Source organism: Elephas maximus, chromosome 8 (assembly GCF_024166365.1).
Source record: "Elephas maximus indicus isolate mEleMax1 chromosome 8, mEleMax1 primary haplotype, whole genome shotgun sequence".
NCBI classification, from domain to species: Eukaryota; Metazoa; Chordata; class Mammalia; order Proboscidea; family Elephantidae; genus Elephas; species Elephas maximus.
In genome coordinates this window covers 58316143-58340912 of record NC_064826.1, presented here as the reverse complement: position 1 = coordinate 58340912, position 24770 = coordinate 58316143, and the positions used below count along the sequence as shown (strand labels likewise).

General features: G+C 38.4%; 1 protein-coding gene, 1 long non-coding RNA gene and 1 pseudogene across 2 annotated transcripts in view; 2 read left to right on the top strand and 1 right to left on the bottom strand.

Moving 5' to 3' along the window:
- LOC126081665 (uncharacterized) overlaps positions 1–2071 on the bottom strand; it is a 342294-nt gene extending 340223 nt beyond the window's left edge. Inside the window, exon 1 of the long non-coding RNA XR_007518424.1 lies at positions 2017–2071. This is a non-coding gene — a long non-coding RNA (uncharacterized LOC126081665). The remainder of the gene's footprint in view (positions 1–2016) is intronic.
- STEAP4 (STEAP4 metalloreductase) overlaps positions 2030–24770 on the top strand; it is a 29152-nt gene continuing 6411 nt past the window's right edge. The window contains exon 1 of the mRNA XM_049893644.1: positions 2030–2118. The gene's annotated coding sequence lies outside the window, so the exon portion shown is untranslated. The remainder of the gene's footprint in view (positions 2119–24770) is intronic.
- LOC126081572 (neugrin-like) lies at positions 3300–14489 on the top strand (annotated as a pseudogene).

The following is a 24770-nucleotide window of genomic DNA, read 5'->3' as shown; positions in this document are numbered from 1 at the left end:
TATAGCCTGTGCAGATGAAACCATGTCATTCGAAGTGTCATTGTAATCGGGTAATAACGACAGCTCTGACTGGAGTGCATTAGAAGATTCAAAAGGTAAATTATCAATGAGGCTAGCCTTGTAGGTATATTGATACATATAAGCTGGGCTTACGAAAAACATTTTTGTTGTTATAACTAACTGCAGGGATATTTTCATTAAAAAAATAATAAATTTCTGCTGAAACACTGCACAAAAATTTAAGAGACAGCCATTTTGCCATCACCCCCTCTGACAGTGTCAGCTGGTGTGGTCCACACCCACCACACGACCCTAGCAACACCACTGGCCAGACTTTCTGGAGCCCTCAGCAAATGTATTTGCCGGGTGACTACAGTATTTGTTTTATATACCAGTAAAAAATTAAAAAAGTAGCAACTAACAAATCAGCATTCTGGTTGTATCAAGTGCAGTGTGCTAAGAATCAAGTTTCTGTTCCCACAAAGCTTAAGGCCAGATGCTAGACTGGGAGGATGCCCCCATAGCTGTGTTCTATAATCCTGAGGCAACCTGGGGACACACCAGCAGGTTACACACTCTTCTTTCACCCTGTCAGTCTTCAACCTGGGACAATTAGATGCTATACAATCAATGAATACTTTTTTAGTTGTTCCATCACCAAAGAATACTATCAGATGGCCTTTTTGCAAAATATAATAATTGGCAATAGATGTATTCATTCATGAATGCAGTAAATATTGAGTGCTTATTATATGCAAAGCACTACAGTAGGTATGGTAGAGAATTCCTGGCTGACGTGGATAGGGTGCCAATTTTCAGAGCTTGCAGTCCAGTGGAAGAAACACATACACAATAATGACTGTCATGAGAGGCAAACTGCCGTAACTGCTGGGTTAGAAGCAGAAACTACACTGTATGGAGAAAGAAAAGATTAATTGCAACGAGGGACTCAGAAAAGAGCTCTTGGAAGATGTGGAGTCTGAGCTGACTCCACAAGATGCTGTGCAGAGAGTTGCAATCCAGGCAAAAGTACTGGGGCCAGGCCTCTTCCACAGGTGGGCCATCTGCTGTCTTGGCAAGCGCACCGTGGACCTTAAGGCCAGATGGCTGGCTGAATGAGAGACAGATTGGGAAGACTCTATGTTATAGACTGAAGAAAATGACAGGGAAGGGGTATTTTCCCCAGAGGTTACCATGATTATTTAAATCTTAAACTACCATGGCTGTGGATTTTGAGCTCCTCCTAGAAAGACATACCCATTGCATATACATATAACCAGTTGTCATCAAGCCTACTCAAGGTAGAACTGTGCTTCACAGGGTCTTCAGTGGCTGATTTTTCTGAAGTAGACTGTAAGGCCTTTTTTTCCCAGGCACCTCTGGGTAGACTCCAATCTCCAGCTTTTCCGTTAGCAGCTGAGTGTGTTAACAGCTTACACCAGCCAGGGACTCCAGTGATAAGGCATCCACATCATCATCTTTCTCTCATTTGGTTTATGTCTTTTGATTTAACCTACTTAAATTAAGACCCCTAAACTCAAGATCATTCAAGTTTTGAGACCCTTAAAGAGTCCAGGGCTTCCAGGCAGAAAAGGGAAATGTCCTTTTACTCAGAACTGTGCCAACTGGCAAAAGGAGAAATGCCCAGAAGCCTAGTACAGGTAGCACAGGTGGTGTTTTCCCAGCTACTCACAGGCGTCTTGGGCTCCTCAAGGAAAAGACTCCTCCCCAACTTCACGCCTCAATCTGTCTCTAATACACAGCGCCCAAGGGCTCCGGAAAAACCCTTTAAAACCCCATTTCCAGGAGCAGCGGCAGCATCTGCAGCACCAGCAGCAACAGCAACCGCACAGGAAGTTCTAGTCCTTCCAGCTGCCCGGGATTCCCGTCTTGAATTCTTCCTGGAAACACTTTATTCACCCACCGCTTCTCTTGCGAAATCTAGCGGGCCCTCCCTCCCGTCTTTCACTTCTTATATAAGGCCGAGAGTGAAGAGCTGAGAGGTGCGGTACTGACCTGGAGGCGCTGAGAACTTCCCTCTCCCCTCCTGACCCAACCAACGCAGCAGCCCAGCAACCGCACTGAATTACAGCCGCCTCGGAAAAGCCTCTCTCGCAGGTGGGTCACATTGCTGGCTCTTGCTTTGTAACTTTCACGACCGGCCCCCTCCCTTATCTGCTCTGCCTCCAACTACTCCAAGCCCCTACTTCCAGGACCCCACTCCCCAGTGCTCTTGCACTGGATAGAAGCTACTCCCAAAATCCCCACCGTACCCCTGCACGGTCTCTGGGAAATCACGTGATCAGTTAGGCAATTCTGCCAGCTTCTGGCTTCTGGAGTTTTATCACTCATCTCTACACCAGGGTTCTGAGAGGTCCAAAGGAGACAACTTAGCAGTTGGGTTCCTTCTCTCTGTCTTGCTGCTGTGCAACAGCAAACCTGTGGAGCCAGTCAGAAAAAAGCATGGAAAAAAATTGCCTTCGGCAATTTCCACAGTCTGCTATCTGAGGCAGTTTCTTGACCAAGAGCTGAAAACTTGTCTGAGATCTGCAAGCACTTTCATTCTTAAGCTTGATCTAAATTTCCTTGGCAATTGCTTTAGCAGAGAAATGTTGTTTGAAATGGGATTTATTGTAAAGAATAAATAAAGTTTTAGTTTCCTGTTCTTCCAGAGACAGGTGGGAGGTAGTTTTTTTCTCTGGATGGTAATTTGCAGCTTTCTTTAGAAGAGGACTGGTGTAGTGGAAAGTGAATTGGCTGGGGGTGGGGGGTTCTATTTGTGGTTTTAATGGTTTTAACTAGCTCAACCTGTCAGCCTCAGTTTCCACACATGTAAAATAAAAGACTATTGGACCAGATGATGCCCAAAGTCCAACTCCGACAAGGTGAAAAGCTTTGACTAAATGCCTTCAGGTCTAAAATGGATTGAATATCTCCTTAATGTCACAAGTATAACCAAGCTATTACTTTTTTCATAAAAATAGAGGTTTCGTTTTTATAGAGAAACTACTCACCCCTAGAGGGGAAGTCCCACTTGAGCACCTCAGAGTTCTGTCACATTTATCATTCAGAGAATACGCTTAGCTTTCAAAACCATTCTTCAACCCTGCTATGTGAGAATGTCCCGTTCCCTATACATGGCAGTTATAGAAATGTCACTTACAACTAAGAACATTTTTTTTCTGATACAGTAGGTGTAATTTTACAAAACGGCACATTTATTTGAAGCAGTAACTTTTTCGAGATATGGCCTTTTTGCAAGGCCCGGAGTCTTCCAGCATGCTGTGATTTAGCACGGTATGAAATTCTACCTGCGTGTACGCTACCTGCACGGCAAGCACAGCCGACCCAGAAAAATGCATGAGGCACTCACTATTTATCAGGCTTCGAGGTGGTAAAGCAAATGGTACGTGTGTACAGAGACACTAGGTCATAGCCCTTTCTCCATTGGGCAACGTTTACGGTTCTGCTGAAGTTCACACTGCAGCGTTGAGTTTAGAAACCATCCTGTACAAGGCCTGACCCCTAATCTGAAAATGATTTCCAGACTTCTGCCTTGCTTAAACTTGCTAATTGTTGTTTAGAAGGAACCAAATAAAATTTTATATACCTGTTAATAAACCAAAAACCCTCAGCCTTATGCCTTGTTTAAACAATTTTAAGAAAATAGGTTTATTTGTCATAGAATTTTAAAGTTGAAGAAACCCTGAGCTGTCACTCTGCATTACCTTGTCTCCTAAGGGCCACCTGTAAATTGCCCCGTTATTATTAAATCAAATGACATATTGCATTGGGTCAATCTGCTGCTTTGTTCAAAAGCAAAGATGTTACTTCAAGGACTAAGGTGCATCTGACCCAAACCATGATATTTTCAGTCACTTCATATGCATGTGCAAGCTGGACAGTGAATAAGGAAGACCACAGAAAAATGGATGCCTCTGAATTGTGGTGTTGGCGAAGAATATTGAATATACCATGGACTGCCAGAACGAACAAGTCTGTCTTGCAAGAAGTACAGCCAGAATGCTCCTTAAAAACAAGGATGACGGGACTTAATCTCACATACTTTGGACATGTTATTAGGAGGGACCGGTCCCTGGAGAAGGACATCACACTTGGTAAAGTAGCCAAACAAACAAACAAAAAACTTATTGCCAGCAAGTCAATTCCAACTCATAGCAACCCTATAGGAAAGTGAGAACTGCCTCATAGATTTTTCAAGGAGTGCCTGGTAGATTCAAACTGTTGACCTTTTGGTTAGTAGCCATAGCTCTTAACCACTACACCACCACAGTCTCCTGGTAAAGTAGAGAGTCAGCGAAAAAGAGGAAGACCCTCAATGAGTTGGACTGACAGACTGGCAAACGTAGCAATGATTGCGCGGATGACGCAGGACTGGGCGGTCTTTCATTCTGTTGTACATAGGGTTGCTATGAGTCAGAACTGACTCAATGGCACCTAACAGAAACAAGTAGCTGATTCTTCAGTCACCTCTAGGAACATGTTACAGTGTTTCATGATCCTCACCATCCAATTCTCCTCCTAATTCATTTGGACTTTATCAGGTGCTATTTAAAAATCATTTCTTTTTAAAATATTAAGAAGGTTGATAAGTTTCTGACAATAACATAATAGCCCTTCAAAGCTTGAAGACTTGCTAAGGCACCTTGTAGTTTCCTCTGGGCTTTCCTCCCCCAAAGAGGTCATTTGTTAGGTGTCTTCATCTACCAAAAAAAAAAAAACAACCAAACCCACTGCCGTCGAGTCAATTCCAACTCATAGTGACCCTATAGGACAGAGTAGAACTGCCCCATAGAGTTTCCAAAGAGCACCTGGTGGATTTGAACTGCCGGCCTCTTGGTTAGCAGCCATAGCACTTAACCACTACGCCACTAGGGTTTCCTCTGCATCTACATCTCCCCATAATTCCTACTGTAAGAATCTAGAACCAGCTATAGAAAAGGAAGTTTTCTGAGTGACTTTCTTTTCTGAGGTTATATATAGGTAGGCTGGATAATAATAGAAATAAGGTTGACAAAGACAAGGCCTCTGAAGTTACTTGTTTGACTATCTTCTTTATAAATCCAAAGAATGGATCATTAGTTAATTATCAAGACTTCCTGAGTAATTCATATGCTGTGTTAAATCTACTTAAGATAATTTGAATGATTTTTAGGCCATTTCCAAAATGATTTGAATTAACACTTGTTCTTTGGTTAAGAAGAAATCAGTCTTAGGAAGAATGAAATTAAGTAAATAATTAAAGGATAATTAAGACTTAAAATCATGCATGATAAGAAAACACACTTGGCCTACACACATTAACAATCTTTTCTTCCAAAATTAAGGAAAAGAGAACAAAGAATGCTTGTACTTTTGAAGATTATCTTCCAGAAATATATCACTGCAAAAAGAATGCAATATTCTGCTAAAAGGAGTATTTCCAGTCTAATTAACTAGGCAGGACATTGACATCATAATTTAAATTCATGGCTACAATCTGCCAGATGAATTTACTCAGCCATGTGTGGAAAGGTCTTACTGTACTATACTTTGCCTATTTCTGAGAAGTTATTTTGATAGAAGAATGTTACTTTAAAATGTAGATTATATGATAGGTCCTAATGTCAGGATGAAGTAAAGTTCACTTTTTATCTTAAAAGAAAGGAAATGTGTGCAAATGGTGTTTTGAAAAGTTAGGAATTGTATTCTGAATAAAAAGAAGGCTAAAAGATAACTTAATATAACTATATAGCACACCTAACAGAGAGTTATCACTAGACCACAGACTAGATAGTCATCTCTCTTGACTCAGCACTAGTTATTAAAGAAAAAAATTACATCAAGAACAGAGCCAGGGCTCTAAACAGGTCTTCAGTGGTGATGGCACCAGCACTGTGGAATAAGTGAACAGGAGCAGGCCCGTGAATGGTCAGCACTAATTATACATCTTTCATCTGTATTTGCTGTTACTACAGGGTGTGGAAGCAGTTTTGAGCCCAAGTTAAACGGTGGCTAAAGCAATTTTGCAAAGACTTTGATAAACTTGTTTCCGGGGCATGTGATGGCCTCTCCTCTGGGCTCATATCCAGTCTGCATATTTCCCTCAGTGGCCCTCACACACTGAATTGTAGAAGTTTGGTTATCTGTCTATATCCTCGCTGAGACTGTGGCTCCCAGGCAACAGAAACAGTCTAGTTTATCACTTTATCCCTCTTGTCTAGCACAGGGCCTGGCAGAGAGGCTATTCTGTAAATCTCTGTTGAAAACATGAAATCCTATCAAGACATTGTGTATAAGACTGATTTTTATTTTTGGAAGATGCTGATCAGTGTGGACATAGTGGGTAATGTGTATGAATTTCCCCTGCACTGTATTAGTTAACAGGTCAAAGTGTCCTGACAAAGTCCAGATTTCAACTACCTGCCATTTGGGGATAAAGGTGAGATTGCTTTGTACTATATAAGTATATAGGTGAAATAATTATGACTATAAAAAAGCAGAAACTGCAGGAACCTTGATGTTTCTTCTCATTAATCTCAATTTTATTAACCCTGTAATGTTGCTATACTGGGTAATTTTAATAATTTATAACCATAGCACTTTGGATTTTAATTTATTTTAAAGAGTAATCCATTTTAAAGAGTGAAGTGTGATTAAGGCATTTGACTGAGGTTATGAAGATTGGAATACTGAACTTTAAAAAGCTTTAATTAGTTTAAGTAAAACATTTTAGTCCTTTAATATCTGAAAACATGGCATATGATATGAAGTCTATTAAACAGTTCAAAAGAACTAAATTATATCAAATCATATAGAAAAAATTATTATTTTTCTAGTTATTTCTTTTCTAGTATCCATGTACTAAAATGATTTATTCATTCTGTTCAACTGCTCTGACTTAGGTGGTACAGGAAATGGGAGAAGGATGAGAAGAAAGCAGCTAACAGGGTAATTTGTAAAGGGTTCATCCCAGTTAATAATCTGATTTTCTTAGACTGAGATACTAAACAACGTTAACCCTAATTGTAAGGCATGTCTGAAAGACTGGAAGATGTTTGGAGATGGTGGTTTGCAAAGGGGTCCCTGTATCCATCTCCCTGAGGGAAACAAGAGTCTAGAGGTATCAAGTTTACAGCCAAAATCGTGGGCCCTACAGGGTCACTATGAGTCAGAATTGACTAGATAGCGATGGGTCAATGGGTTTGGTTTTTGGTTGGGCAGGGGTAATCTTTCTATAAATAACCTATGAGCCTCTGAGAAAGGATGTCCCTGAAGAAAGAGATTTTAGGCTCATGGTGCAAAGTCAGGATTGGAAAGGTGGTACCAGCCTGTCAGACCAACAGTTTTCCCATTTCCATGGCCACACGCCAAAGTCTTAGGCAGAAGAATACAAGTTAAAGGAAAAGAGCCAGTGGTGTGCTGGTAATTATCTCCACAATGGGGGGAAAAAAAATGTCCTGACTTGTAGCATTTCATTTGCTGACTTCTATGGCATAAGAACTCCCACCATGGCCTATTTCAAGCTCTCACTGGCAAGCCAGCTCCAACCACACCACTGAAAAGAGCAGAGATTAAGAACCTAGGAATTAAAATGGGAACATTTCATTATACTTATCAATCAACACTGCTCTCTAGGTTGTGTATCAGAGTATAGCACAAGGATAGGGGAAGGAGCATCAAGAGTAGTCTCTCCCCTGGGATAAGAAATAGAGGAGCTTTGAGGCCATATCATGGCTAGCAGCTTGAGTTGACAACCATTAGAGACACTATGGCCATTGGGCACCCTTGCCTCTGAGAGCCAGATTAGAAATGGAGAATACTGGTAATAGAGATGAAGAAGGATATATTCATAAGCAGTATGAGCAGCCTTCAGGGGACTTCCCAAAAAGGAACCTGGAGCTCCCCATCAACAAGATTGGGGGTGGGCATTCAGATTCACAGCAAAACTGCTCAACCCCTAAATTGATTTTGCAGTTATCAATATTTAGATCATTCCTGGTGGCTTTTATATAAGGATAAATGACTATTTATGGGGAATTTTCATTAACTTTAATTCAAAATTAAAAATATCAAATCACTTTTACAAATCATAAATATCTCTGACTAGTCCTAGAGAAAATCCAAATTCACTAACTGACACTAAATATCAAGCGAGTTGCTACAGGTCACCGAATCATCTAATAAACAAATGGGCATGAAATGTGAACAAGTCAGGTGCCTGAGTCAGTGAGATGGAATAGTTTGTCTGATAGTTCCTGGTACTGATCCGGAATCTCTGGTGAACTACAGATTTGTAAGAAGCTGTTCAGGATTTAGAATGTAAATGGAGGTCAAGGTAAATTAACACAGACATGACTGAATCTCTGACCTTCTTGTGATGAACCCCAGGCTTTAATCAAATGACCCAGTCTAGACAGCAGATAATGAGCCTACATGATAAAATCCTTGGCCAGGGAATCATAAAGCAATCTTAATGTATCTTGACACATGCAGCTGAGATCTAAATGTGGCAATGTGTATCACCAGTTTTTAATTCTATAATACTTATCACATTATATATAATGTTGTTGGGTGCCGTTGAGTCAATTTTTGACTCACAGTGGCCAAATGTGACACAGTAGAACTGCCCCATAGGTTTATCTAGGCTGTAATCCTTATGGGAGCTGCTTGCCAGGTCTTTTCTCCTACAGTGCCACTGGGTCAGTTCAAACCACCAACCTTTCAGTTAGCAGCTGAGCACTTAACTATCTCACCACCAGGGCTTCTTATTATATTATATACCATATATAAAGATATAAATTTATATTTATGTAGGCTAAATAGAGGACAGTGGCGGTTCAGTGGTAGAATTCTTGCCTTCCATGCAGGAGACCCAGGTTCAATTTCCTGCCAATACACCCTCTAGATGGCCACCATATGTCTGTCATTGGAGGCTTGTGTGCTGCTATGATGCTGGACAGGTTTCAGCAGAGTTTCTAGACTAAGACAGACTAGGAAGAAAGGCCTGGTGAGCTTCCAAAAATCAGCCAATGAAAACACTATGGATCACAAAGGTGTGATCCCATTGTGGACTCATCCGGTTGACTGGATGGCAGCTAACAGTAACAACATAGGCTAAATATAGAATTTCACCAATGAACTCAAGTTATAAATAAATGCTTTCCTAAAGTACAATTAAAACAGATAATACAGATCTTTTACCTCACTCTTCTGAATTCACTGAGTCGTAGTGAAATGTTACTAACAGAATCACTTCTGTTGCAACACATATCATAGCTAGTTCTAAGCAGCTCATGTAGTAGTATTAATCTCCACAGAACATTAATATAAAAGTTTTTAATGTTAAAAAAAGGTTTTAATATTAAATAAATAAAATATTAATATAACATTTAGTTATGCTCTTGTAACTTGATGAAACTGTGCAAATTAAGATTATTGTTTTGTTTTATACTGTTGACTAGCATAAAAACTAATCATTCATAAAGTAAGTTGTTAAAATAGATAGCATTTGCTCACAAAACAATTGAACCAACTAACCAATTTTTTAGCAACCAACCTGCAGGGGTTCCATTATTTAGAAAGAGAGCTTTAATTTACAAATTTGTGTTAGCCTGGCCATTAGTAACTTCAGCAGTTACTAGTACTTATTTTGCGAATCACAAAACGATGATTTATCATGCTCTGTGATTGCTCAAATTTTTAATCTGTTGTGGTACTAAAGAGAATGGGAAGCAATATGGATTTGTGAGAAGATATTAGATGTGGTGTCTAATAAATGACTGTGGACAAGTTTCTTTAACTCAAGTTTCTCTCCACTCTGAGTAAAGGTGTATCCGTCTTTACAAAATACAGGTTTGGTGTAATGGCAATTAAAATTTCCCATTGAATTATATTTTAATTTTGAAGGGTTTATCTTCATGCTTATTGGTATTCAATTAGAAATGGATGCTAATACACAAGCTTGAAGTTTCTTTCCCACCCAACCCTGCTCCTCTGACTACATACTTCTATTTTCTACTTAGTTAAAAAGATGTACAAATATATTACAGCACCTAGTAATCTTCCATTTCATATGACACAACCATACATTTATTCTGAAGTGTCAGTAATAGCTTTTTACTAATCTGGTTGCAATTTGGGCTGTTATTAAGTATTTTTAAAAATGGTGGCCCTTCACTATCATGTTTAATACACTTGCACTATTAACTATTCACATGGCTAATATATTCCCCTTCTGCTCGGAAAGCTACTCACCTAGCAAGCTCCTTCTCACCTTTACACCTCAATTTTAGAGATGACAGATAAAATAAGGACACCCTGTTGAATTTTAACTTCAGATAAACAATGAAAAAATTTTAGTATAACTGTATCCCAAATATTGCATGTGACATACTTATACTAAAAAATATTAATAATATTGTTTATCTAAAATTCAAATTTAGCTGGGTGTCCCGACTTGTTTTCTAAACCTGACAGCTTCACTGGCACCTACTCAAAGAGACTTATGTTAACCACCTCTCTAAAATAGACTGACCCTAACCCTCCAACATTTTCTATTCCATTAACTTGTTCTGTATTCTTCAGAGCACTCACCACCATCTGAAATCATCTTATTTATTATTTATGTGTGCGTTCTCCAACTTTCTCACGAGAATGCACATACATACGTATGTATCATTTTTGTAGCACACAAATTCAGAGATCTGGTTTGGCACTTGCCAAGTAGTTAGTCCTTTAAACTCTGTACGATATTTGTATTCTTCGCCTCTTAATCTTCAACATACAAAATACTGCCTGGTACATAGTACGCAATCAATAAATATTTGCTAAAGGAATGTGTTAATGTGTATATTTAAAAAAAGGAAAATCTATGCATAAACATCCCCAGTAAGAAACTACTCTTTCAAACAGAGCTACTTCTAACTACAAGGATAAAATAAAAAATATATTTTTACACTTTCAAATAACTCATGTATAGTCTAAATATTGAACTGTTCTAAAAAAAACTAATAGGAAACTCGTTGATTATGGGCACAGTAAATTTTTTATAATCTCTAATCGGTGGTCTTTTTAAACCAAGGTCTTCTGATTTTGTTACAGTGATACATATCTGTCAGTAAAAGAATATGCCCTTAAAATGTCAACATGTTTGTTTCCCCTAAAGGGCCCTGATCTTGCTAAATACAGAAATAGCTCAGGGAATAAATTGGATGGATTCACATATTAATGTAAGGTTTTTTTTTTTTTAAATGTATTTGTTGCTTTCCAGTTGTGCCTGGGATGTATTAGAACAAATGCTCTGAATCACAAAAAGGCTGTCATAGTTGCATAACTCCCTCGTGTCCTTGTTCCTTGTGATGAAAGAAAACATTTGACTGAAGGGCCTCATTACAAATCCGTTGTCAAGTCATCTAGGGCTTTCAGGTTGAAATTCAGAAGGAATAATAAAACAGAAGGATGGTTTTTTTAAAATCCCTGTTTACGAGTAACCTGAAAAATCCTGCCACATCTTACAATTTGAAATGTTTGCAGCCTAACTCCCTGGAAAGTGCCAAGCTAGATAACTGACTGGATTTGTGTGCTACAACACCAATGGGTATGCGTGTGTTTCCAGAGGGGCTGGAGTCTGAGGAATTCAGATGCTTGTGAGAGCAATCATTTCAGAATTCACAGTTGAAATCTTTAGTAGAGGAAGGGGCAGAATGTCTTTAATAATGGTTTCACTGAAATCATAAACTAGATATTGTGCTGTACTCTGTGAGAGCTGCTACTAAGGAGCACCACAGTGGATTTCTGTGTAGATTTCATCAAACTATAACTTTTTGGCTTATGGAAAACAGCTCTTCAAGGTTTCTTTGAGACAATTATACAGCAAAACTTACCCTGCAGTCCCACGCTAAGTCTTGAGCTCTGGTATCCCCGGATTCCCTCTCTGGTGGGGCCTGCACACTCAAGCGTACTGCTTTCACCTCTGGTTTACAGAAAGAGAGGAAGTCTGGCCTCTCAGCCTCAGCCAATTACTTAGGGGGAAAATCATCAAGCAGGTGAAATTTAAGAAAAAAAAAAAAACCTTGTAAAGTTTTCTGCAGTGCTTTACAACCTCCTCATCAAAACTCCATTTGCCCTCTGCTCCCCTCCCCCACTCCCATCATCCCTCTCCAAAAAGATACCTTTCCCTTTTACCATTTTCATTGGTTCTTGACCCTGGTGTGCATTAGAATCGCCTTGAGAGATGTTTGCGTTTGGTTTGTTTTTATAAATACAGGTTGACATAACTAACACCATAATGATACTCTAAGTAACCTATAAGTTTTTTTAGCTTGGTATTTTGTGCACTCTCACTGTCAATGTCCTTTTTTATTACACCAGCTACACTGGTCTCTTTCCAAAGGGGTGTGGGAACTTCTCAGCTCTTGCGCCCTTGATCTCCCTCCTTTTCTTTGTTCTTTTGGAGAATGGCCTTCAGCCTGCAAGGCAGCAGCTAGGAAGGCTGCCTGGCAATTTTGGTCTGTAACTTTCTTTTTTCCTCGGTCCTTATCTCAGTTAGAGTCCAGACTTCTGGCATGCATAACTTTAGTCTAATAGTTTCTTGTAATTGTCTTGTGATGTATACTTATCCGACCATCTGTGGGCTATGTTCCTGAAGATACTATGTAACCCTTATAAAAATGATATATAAGCTCTGATGTAGAAACTACCTTTCAGGACTCCATGAAGAGGACTCTCTGTTGGTGTCACCTCCTGATGAACATTCTCTCTCTTTCTGACTTGGAGTATGTTTCATTGGCACGACTGCTCCAGGGCATAGACCCTAATGGGGCAACACTAATGACATACTTCATCACTTGTTTAGAGTTCAGCTTGCTTCGGGGGCCATTATTGTTCTTTGTTGTTGTTGTTAAGTACTGCCAGTCAGTTCTGACTCATAGTGACACTATAGGACAGAGTAGAATTGCCCCGTAGGGTTTCCAAGGAGCAGTTGGTGGATTCAAACTGCTGACCTTTTGGTTAGCAGCCACGCTCTTAACCATTATGCCACCAGTTGTTTTAGGTGTTAGATTTCTGGGGTTTTAGACAGAGCAGGTCTAAGCTGGCTGACATGGCCCAGTTGCCCTTGCTTACAAAAAGAAGAGGGCTCTCTGCTTCTTGATTTAGCCTGAGGTTTTGCAGTCACCTGTCTTGCTTCCACACATGGCCTTTGCTATTCGTTGTCTCTCTCAGAGCCCTGAAACAACAGAAAAAAGCAATCCGGCTCCAGAAAATTCAGAGACAAATGGAGGCACCAGGTGCCCCACCTGGGACCCTGACAGCGGGAAGCTGTGGGGCAACTCCAGTATGTACATAAGGAATGTGTAGAGTCTTGGTCAGTTTCCAGATTGGCCGAAGTCTTTGATGTCAGCACCATGTGATCTGAAGGTTTTTAAAAAGCAAGTGTATACCCACGTTGGTGCTAAAACTGAAACAGGATTAAAAAGTTCTTAAGCAGGCTGGGCTTGCTCACTCGCTCCGGCAGATTCAGACCTCTGGGAATACCATGAAGCTGTTCTCTGCAGGCCATTCTCTATCAGGCTCTTTGCAGATGCCAGGGGGTAAAGTCTCATCCAAAGGCCAGAGTTGCAGCACAGCTTTGAAAGTGATAGAGTTGAACACTCATAGTACAAATACACCGAGGAGACAGAAGGGAAGGAGTGAAGGAATCCAGACCCTGGGAGGAATAAAGGAGATCTATTTGTGCCTGTAACTGCAGCCCCAGGTCATCAGCTGGAGTTCCAGAAGTACCCCACCAGTGATTGTGAGGGCACAGGAGGAACTGACAGTGACGGATTACCAAGCAATAAGAAACTGGAGAAGTTGAAGAAGAGGAGCCAAGTGACCAGAACTTGATCTTCAGCAGTAAAGTAGTACAGAGGGAGGGAGAGTTCCTTGACAGCAATGGAAACTTCCAGTATAGAACTTGAGCAGGGACCTACCTTGTGGAGATGCTATGTGAAACAGCTGGGCAAGTGGATTTGGAGCTGCCTGGATTTCTGTTTATGGATTAGCCACCTTAGAATAAGAAGCCACTTAGAAGAATAAGGGCTTGTAAAATGAGCAGAAAAGAGGTGCTCGGACTTAAATCTGACAGAGGGCAATGAACTTCAGGGACAATGTGTAAGGGGCCAGGGTGAATGTTGGACAGGACAGACTCAAGCTTCGTGGAGCACTGCTTCAGGTCTGACCCCTGTCGATCGTCTCTACTCACGCTTCTTGCTTGGACTTTCTATGTATTGAAAACCAGCCCATGTTGTGTGTGTTGTGAGTTTCTGTGATACTTGTGAAATGTGTTTGAGAGGAAATGAACAGTTTGCTTTCTGGCCTCATGTCCTTCTTGTTTAATGAATACTAACAGTTCTGGAACTGCTTAGTCAACCGATTGTTTTCCTCATGTGCAAAAAAAAAGGAAGCAGTCAAAAAAAAAAAAAAACTGCTTTATAGTGTAACCCTTTGCAAAGATATTTGCACTTTTATAAACCTTAATGATGCTAAGAAGTTGTTTCAATGATTGGACCAAGATGGGAATGAGTTCCAGGACAATGTCTGTCTATACTTCCATCATGTTCCCTCTCCTTCCATACTCTTCAATCCATTCTTCATAGATGGTTCCTTCTTTGCTTAGTAATGATCTTATGATGGATCTCAGCACACCATTTCATTACTAAGCACTGAATGTTGGGTGATGAGAGATTTGTCTTTACAGGTATTTTTATATATGTTTAATATACGAAGCTTTTGTATATTAAACACTTTTGGCATTTTGGTTTGTAAAATATGTAAGATTGTATGAGTTAAGAAACAAGTAAGCCTCCTAATGTATATAACTAAGGAATAGTCTTTAAAGGATTTTTTATTTTAATTTGTATTTTCTATGGATTTCTCAAAATAAAAGAAATAAAATGAAGTCATGGGAGCTAATTTTTCCTTCCAGGCCCATCTTCATCAGGAATAGATTTTCATCCTTTCTCTTCTATAAATGTATTACATACATTAATATTTATATATTTTTCTCTTTATTCTACAAAATCTTTGAGGAAAACAGGTGGCCCATTTTCCAAGTATAAGACAAAAAATACTCACCTTTTAGAAGGGTTAAATTGCTGATCCTTGTTTTCTTACGATGAATGGAGAACAGGATCTCTTTTCAGGACGAGGGGAGGGACAGAAGGGTCACTTGGCCCTGGGCTGCGGATACACAAAGAACTCCAAAATTTGATTTTGATTCATTCCCTAAATGAGGCCTATGCATATAGTCACAGGAATATACTACTAAGATTGAAGGAAGACCATCATATAACTTAAAATTTTTGTCTACTTATCAGATATCTGGATACTACTACTATGCTTTAGTCTGAATTAATACTTTAATACAGCCTGTAATTATCTCCTAAACAAAACAACTAGGTTGCACTGTATTTTTAGAATATTTTTAAGCATTGATTTTTTTAAGTATAAGCATTTAAAATATGATTTTTTAATAAACAGACAAGTTTATTCAAAAATTTATAGAAAGAAAAAGGAACTACATAGGTAAAACTCTTGAAAAACCACTGTGAAAAATTAGTTTTGAAAAAGAATAAAGTGGGTGAAATAACTACTCAATTTTAAGACTATGTAGTAATAGTCATCAAGACTGTGGTATTAGCAGAGTAATAAACACATAGATTAATGGAACAGAATAATCTAGAAATAGAGCCACACACATATGGACAATTGATTTTTGACAAATGCAAAAAAGCAATTCAATGAAAAGACAGTCTTTTCAACAAATGGTGGAGGAGCAGTTGGCTATTCATAAGCAAAAAATGAACCTTGACCTAAACTTTTCATTTTGTATAAAAATTAACTCAAAATGGATCATGAGCTTAAATGCAAAATGTAGAAACATAAAACTTTTAGGAGAAAATATTCAGGACCTAAGGACTGGTGAAGAATTCTTAGATATAACATCAAAATATAATCCATAAAAGAAAAAAAATCAATAAATTGGTGTAATCATTAAGGTTATGTGTCATCCTGGCTGGGCCATGATTCTCAGTGGCTTGGCAGTTATGATGTAGTTTGGCAGTCTTATAATAATGTGATCACCTCCATGATGAGATTTGATATAATATGATCATCTCCATAATAGGATCTGCTATGAGTAGCCAATAAGTTGAACTGGAGTTTCCTTGGGGGTATGGCCTGAGTCCACCATAGGTGGACTTTCTGGCAAGGCTTGTGGGCTTTTGCACACTCTGGATCCTGCAGCCAGCTCCTGTTCATCTGACCTCCAGTTCTTGGGACTTGAGCTAGCAGTTTACTTGCTGTCTTGCCTGCAGATCTTGGAATTCATCCATCTTTGCAGGCTGTGAGCCAGAGCTCTGCTGTCTGACTTCCCAGTCTTGGGTTTGCCAGCCCCTGTAGCTACGTGTATCAGGAGAAGCCTCCAGCCTGACTCACAGACTTGGGACATTCCAGCCTCTACAACCACATGAGCCATTTCTTTAATATAAATCTCTCTGTGGTGGCACAGCAGTTAAGAGTTTAGCTGCTGACCAAAAGTCAGCAGTTCAAATCCACCAGCTGCTCCTTGGAAACCATATGGGGCAGTTCTTTGGGGTCACTATGAGTCAGAATTGACCCGACAGCAACGAGTTTGGTTATATATATACATTTATATGCTTTACTTCTTTTGCTTCTCTAGAGAACCCAGCCTAAGACAATTAAAAAAAAAATTTTTTTAATTGGACTTCATCAAATTAAATACTTTTGTTCTGTGAAGGACTCTTCTAAGATAATGGAAAAGCCAAGCTACAGACTGGTAGAAAATATTTGAAAACCATGTACTTTAACAAAGGACTCATATCTAAAATAAATAAAGTCTCAAAACTATTTTTAAAAAATCCAATTTAAAATGGAAAAAAAAAATGAAGGTCTTTCACCAAAGAGGACAAGAAGATGACACGATTAGCCATTAGGGAAATGCAAATTAAAACCACAATGGCATATCAGAATGACTAACATAAAAATATGTAGTGACAACACCAAACGCTGGTAAGGATGCAGAGAAACTGGATCACTCATACATTGCTGGTAGGAATGTAAAATGGTACAGTCACTCTGAAAAACAGTGTGACAGTTTCTTATAAAACTAAGCAAATACCATATGACCCAGCAGTCACACTCCTGGGCTATTATCCCAGAGAAAAGAAACTTTATTCACACAAAAACCTGTACGTGAATGTTCATAGAAGCTTTATTTGTAAAAGCTAAAAACCGGAAAGCAGAGGATCAGCAAAAGAGAAAGGCAAGCAACAAGATGAACTGACACAGTGGCTGCAACAATGGGCTTAAGTATAACAACAATCATGAGGATGGCACAGGACCAGACAGTGTTTCCTTCTATTGCACATAGGGTTGCTATCAGTCAGAACCAACTCAAAGGCACCTAACAACAACGAAAAGTGAAAACAACCAAAATGTCCAAAGTAGATGAATGGTTAAACAAACTGATAGATCCATACCACTGAATACTACCCAGCAATAATAAGGAATGAACTACTGATACACAAACAATGTAGATAGATCTCAAGGGCATTACGCTGAGTGGAAAAAAAAAGCCAATCCCAATCCATGGATAAGTGACAATATTATAGAGATAGAGAACAGATTAGTGGTTGCCAGGGATTAGGGATGGTAGGGGAATGAGGGAAGCAGGTATGCTGAAAAGGGGTAGCACAAGGGAGGTCTTTGTAGTGATGGAATGTTTCTGTATGCTGATTGCAGTAGTGTTTACATGAATCTATAGGGAGCCCTGGTGATGCAGTGTTTTAGCATTCGGCTGCTAACCAAAAGGTCAGCAGTTTGAACCCATCAGCTGCTCCACTGAAGAAAGATATGGCAGTCTGCTTCCATAAAGATTTAAAGCTTTGGAAACCCATATAAAAAAAAAAAATTATATATACATGATAAAACAACATAGAACTACATACACGCATTGTACCAATTCAAATTTTTGGTTTTGATATTGTACTATAGTTATATAAAATATAACCATTAGGAAAAGCTGGATGAAGGATACACAGGGACCTCTCCATACTATCTTTACAACTTCCTATGAATCTATATATATTTCAAATAAAAGGGCTTTATGTTTTTGTTTTTAAGGTATTGATTTGTTAAGTATATTTAAAATATACTGCATAAAAAAGGCATAAAAACATCCTGGTTTGACATTTCCAAGTTTTTATTTTGCTGGAATCCTCAAAAACTGGAAGTGGTCTGGGTCTCTCTGATTTTCTTTCCTTTTTCTTCTATAAATGTATTATGTAAATAAATACTTATATGCTTTTTCGCTTCTGTAGGTGAGAAAAGTAAAACACACAAGCCAGACTGGCCCTAACAAGCCTCAGGAGATTCCCAGTTACGACCATTCCAGAAAAATGCTTCCTTATGCCTCAGGTTCCCAATACCTAGGGTGGGTTCTGCAGACAGAGGGAGATGATGAGCAAGACTCTTTCTGACCCGCTCCTAGCAGTTGTCTAGGAGTTGACTCCAAATCATGTGTGCCAGAGTAGAACTATGCTCCACGGGTATTTTTCTTTTTTAGTTCAATATCCATTTATTATAAAGACGTAAAAAAAATCTGTGGTATATACATGTAACAAAACACATGGCATATCAACAGTCTTCACATGTGCAGATCAGTGATGTTAATTTTAATCATCATATTGTCCAACCATCACCTTATCTGTTCATTCCAGTTTGACCCCCTGCTGGTAATTTGCATTTCTGCCCCAGATATACTGAATCATAATCTACAGATTAACAAGATCCCCCCCATCGATTCTTATGTATACATAAGAATTTCAACAAGATCCCCAGGTGATTCTTATGTAGATTATGATTCAGTATATCTGGGGTGGAAATGCAAGTTCTCAGTAAGGGGTCAAACTGGAATGAACCAGTTTGAAGCCTTGCTTCTAGATGATGGCTGCTACCAGGGCCTTGTCAGCTGTCTTTGCCACCTTTGGCATCTACATCATTGTTTGCTAACCCTAACCTAAACAACACCTTGTAAGATCATTTTACCTCTCTTGGCTCTATTTTCAAGAGCCCTTCTGGGAGATGTTTCAATAGGAGGCAAAACCAATACTGGAGGTTTTCTGAACCAAGAGATATTCCTGCTGTGTTTACTGCTACATACCTGAGGTTTGTGGAGAGCTGAAGAAAGAAGACCGCTATGTTTTGTTTTAACTATTTTAACCTGTCTTTTACTCCCTTAATAATGCCACTTCCTGTTTACCACCTTCTTATATTTTCTTTATTTCTTCCATTCTACATCTGAGAAGAGTATGGCAAGACTAGAAGACTACTTTTTTAAAGTCTTCGAATAAGAAATCTTATTACCTCAATGAATCCATGTTTAAACTTACAAGCTATTTTGAGTTACAAAAATATCTTCAATGGGTGTAACATCCTTCTTTATTAAGTACTTGCCATAAATTACACCCTCAACTTGATCTCCCTTGTGGTTGAGAGTAAGCATAAGTTCCATTTTTTATGAACTCCTATTTTTCCAAGTTCAAAAATAAACTCTTCTAGAGAATTACTAATTTTTTTGTTTTTTACTTAGTCATTCCAGTTATGGTGACCTTAGGCCTGAGAAATTTTCTTCTTACAAAAAAAGTAAATAAACATTTTATTTTCCCGAATTGTCTTGCAAGAGGACCTTGTGACAAAGACTTGTATCCAGATAGTTCATTGGGAAAGTGACTCCGGGAAGCAGAGTGAGGGGTAGAATGCATAAGCCAGGGAAGGTGGGAAAGACAATACAAGAGTGTGTAATCCAGTTGGTTAGTCGGGCTCTATTCCACTGGCACTTCCTGAGGAGCCTTATGGAATGTGTGAGTACTGTTTGCCAGAAGATGAAAATGGAGAAGCAGTTATCCAAAAGCTCCTTTCTCCCATTGGTCTACAGTCGCCCCACAGGTTGTACACATCTGCCTGCTAAGAATGCACAGGTCACAGAGAAGCCCCAGGACAAGAATCAAGAGATACAAGATATGGGGCTCCAAAGTGAGCCAGTTATGCAGTGGAGGCTAAACTGAGCTCAGTTTCCGCCCAGGAGATGGAGATAGGACAAGGAGAAATTGCAGTGTGAATCAAGATGTGGCCAACTCAATTATCAACCTCACACCTTCTATAACTTGCATAAGAAATAACTGCACTGTGAATAACTTTTTTCTGTTAAGCCAACCATGGTGTTTTAATATTTTTTTACTGTCTTTGTAGTCTCTGTTTGCTCAGTGATGTCTCTGAAGGTTTAAGTATGAAAATAAATTTTAATAGTTGGGGTAACTGCCCAAGTGTGTTACATTGGATTGCCAAACTGCATCTTAAGAGGAAAATATTGAAATAAATGTGAAAGAATTACAAATGAGAGAAATTCACACTTGAGCTGTTTTCACATCTGTGTTTTGATAAATTCATATGCTGTAAATCCACTTCTTATAGAAATAAGTGGCTCAAGGGGGAGCTTCTTAAGAATCATTGCACTCTACTACAGATCAGCTTTATAATTTACATAATCACAGTTGTATAAGCATAATTAACCCTTAATTTATAAAATTTATACAAAGGTCACAATAATTAGATACTTGAAAACTCTATTAGTCAGTTGGATAATTAATCAATTATTAGTCTATTAATAATAATAAAGCCATCATTTATTGAGGAACTGTTTTAAGATACATCAGCTTATCGAATTCTCACAGTATCTCTGAAGTGTTGTTGTTGTTGTTAGCTGCCACCAAGTCTGTTCCAACTCATAGTGACCCTATGTACAAAAGAATGAAACACTGCCCAGTCTTCTGCCATCCTCACAATGGCTGTTATGCTTCAGCCCATTGTTGCAGCCACTATGTCAATCCATTACACTGTTAAGCATCTCTTTTTCACTGATCCTCTACTGTACCAAGCATGATATCCTTCTCCAGGGACTGAGTCCTTCTGATAACATGTCCAAAAAACATGAGACAAAGTCTCGCCATCCCTGCTTCTAAGGAGCATTCTGGTTGTATTTTTTCCAAGACAGATGTGTTCATTCTTTTGGCAGTCCATGGTATATTCAATATTCTTCGTCAACACCATAATTCTGAAGGAGGTACTATTACTTTCTCATTTTAAAGATGATGAAACTGAGATACAAATAATTTGAGTAAAATGCCCAAGGTCACATTGATAGTAAGAAGTGGAGCAAAACAATTGTACTGTGTAGTCAGTATCTTCATTTTTAAAAAGTCCACAGCAGGTTAGAATAAATTAATGTAGTCACAGTCAAAATAGAGTCCAGAATCACTCTCCTTTTGCAATGCTTTAGATGATTCAAATCAGAATATTACAATAAAGAAATCATCCATCTCATTAACAGATACCGGCAACTTAATCAAATCTATGTTTTGCTTGTGAATGTTCATCTCAAACATTCATATGAGAGGGAGATATATTAGAATAAAATAATGGAGGAAAAGTGACAGCCTGATATTATTTCAACACACTCACAAACCAGTTGTACAAAGAAGAATAATTAAAACACTATTCAGTAGTTTGAGGGTTTGAGTTATAACTGAATTGCAGCTAACCAATGTAATATAAATTGCTAAACTAGTTTGCAATTTATAAATTGCAAAATTTATAGATGCTACTAAGAAGTTTTCAAAGGTACAATTGTGTTTTCCTGTGAAGGGCCTTATGTACTGATGTGCACTATCTGTGATTGGGGAGTGGTGTGGTCTTCTGACCACCTACAGGTGCTTTCCCATATGTGGCCATAACCTTCTCTGACACCTGTTCAGGGTAGCACCAGCTGGATTACAAAATGATTCAACTGTTGTGCTTAATTTGATTATTAAAAGAAGTTTCCGTGGAAGTACAAGAAAGTCCTATATTTCTTGTGTCTTTCCCCTGTAATTTCTGACTATCCTAGATGGTCAGCTTGTGATACAGGTATACAACTTTGAATAAGCTCAGGTAAAAATGCAGCTGTGTTTCATAGGCTTACATGGAAAGCACAAATTTCTGGAACCCCAGTAGAAAGGTAGAAGGTACATACGTTCTACAGTCCACATGTAATCCATGGTGCAAGAGCCACACAGTGATTGATTTGAAAGTTCCACATCAAGTTCAGTGAGTTTTATTTTAAACCCATTTGGATGAAAGAAGTAATGTCTTTAAAACAAACCCCCCACTTTCCTCCTTCCCTCTTGTCCACTCTCCCCCTTGGTTACTCTTTAATTATTCACCTTCCTCTTCTTTAAGCACTTCTCACTGTGCCTGGCACACAGAGTAAACGCTGCTATTTCCAACTTCTACATTCCATCCTTCTAATATGTATTCAACAACTACCACGGGCCTAGTCTGTGGTGGAGGAGGCTGGGTGGCAAAAGCAGTCTGCTGTCAGCTAAAGAGTGGCGGTCTGAACTCACCCAGCAGTGCCGAAGAAAAGCCTAGAAAACTGCTTCCATAAAGATTACAGCCAAGAAAACCCTAGGGAGCAGTTCTACTCTGTAACACACGGGGTTGTCATGAGTAGGGGACTGACCAAAGGGCAGCTAACAACAACAGTCTGGTAGGCAGTACTCCTCTTCACACTGAGCATCACTGAACAAAAAAGACCAAAATATACATAGATATATGTATATGTGTGTATATATACATTTTGAATGCTTAAATAAATCTTGGGAAGAATTTAAGAACTTTGAGAAAAATTTAATACTGAAAATAAAAATAATACTCTTCAAATTCTTCAAAAGTATAGACAGTAACCTAGATTATGTTACAGCATAGAATCTTTGAGAACTTTTGTCTGATTTTTTGTTTCAAATATAAATTTCACAAATTTTTAAAAAGGAATATAGTCACATAGTTCCTTACAGTATCTGAATTTAAACTTTTTTTTTTTTTTTTTTGGTGAGATTAAGAATCTTTTACTATATAAAAGTCTTTTCTATTTCGTTAGGATCAACTATCAGCTCATACATTTTAACCAATAATTTTTGTGGGCAATTTTTTTTCCTTATTGATTCACATGAGATGAAAATATTTTTCCCAGTTTGTTGTCTTCTGACTTTGGTTTTTGCTTTGTATATATTATCTCTTTTTATGTATTCAACTTCAAACTATTCTTTAATAGTTTGAGGGATTTGTAACATAGGAAAAAAAGGCCTTCCTCCTCTAAGATAATAAAATAGTTTTCCATGGTTTCTTCTAATTCTCTTTTAGTTCCATTTAAAAAAAAAAAAAATTTTTTTTAATCTCCGATATATTTTCTTCTAAATTTATCTTGTTGTTGTTGAGAATATACACAGCAAAACATACACCAATTCAGCAGTTTCTATACATACAATTTAGTGACATTGATTACATTGCTTGAGTTGTGCAACCATTCTCACTGTCCTTTTCTAAGTTGTTCCTCCATCATTAACATAAACTCAGTGCGCCATAAGGTTCCTATCTAATCTTTTGGGTTGCTGTTATCAATTTGATCCCATATAGATAGTTCTTAAAAGAGCATAATGCTAAAGGTAGACCTTTCTTACGAGTTAAGCTAAACTATTGTTTGATTTTCAGATGACTTCAGGGGATATTTTTGATTTAACACTTAAAGATTATCTCGGGGCAATAGTTTCAGGGGTTCACCCATGCTCCATGGCTCCAGGAAATCTAGAATCCATGAAAATTTGAAATTCTGTTCTACTTTCCCCCTTTTTGGTCAGGATTCTTCTATAAAATCTTTGATCAAAATGTTCAGTAATGGTAGCTGGGCACCATCTTGTTCTGGTCTCATGGGCAAAGGAGGTAGTTGTTCATGGAGGCAATTAGCCACACATTCCTTAAAGATTCAGCTTTTTTTATTGGCTACTTAGCTGTCCCAACATTTAAAAAAAAAAAAAAAAGGCCCATTGCCGTGCAGTCAATTCAGACTCACAGCTACCCTACAGGACAGAGTAGAACTGCCCCATAGAGTGGAATCTTTACAGAAGCAGACTGTCACATCTTTATCCTATGGAGCGGCTGGTGGGTTTGAACCACTGACCTTTTTGGGTAGAGGCCAAATGCTTAACCACTGTGTCGTTAGGGCTCCTCATCCCAGCATTAGCCACTGAATAATCATCTTTTTCTGATTGACTTGAGATCCCATCTTTATCATACGTGTTTTCATCTACTTTGGGATTTTTTTTTTTTTTACTCTGTTCCATTGAAATTTTTCTGTTCCTATGATAGTACATTATTCATTTTAACTCTATAATATTTTTAATATTTGATAAGACTAGCTTTCCATTCATTACCCTGCTTTTCATAATTTACAGATTAAATTGGGGGAAACCTGACATCTTTCTGAGGCTTAGTCTTCCCATGCAAGAACATGGTGTACATTTCCATTTATTTAAGCCATCTTCTCTGATTCTTAGGGGCATTTTCAAATTTCTCGTACAGATCTTGTGCATATCTTGTTACAATTATGTCTAAATATTTTCTCTATTTTGTTGCAGCTATAAATAGTGTCCTTTATTAACTTTTTTACTGTTTTGTTTTTCAAATACATTAAGAATATTGATTTTAATTGGGTTCCCAGAGAAGACATTGAATTCTTTTTACATGTAGTTTTTCAGTGGCTTTCTTGATTTTTCCAAGTTTAAATTTGGACACCTGCAACCCTTTTTGAATTCCTATGCTTCTAATTTACTTCT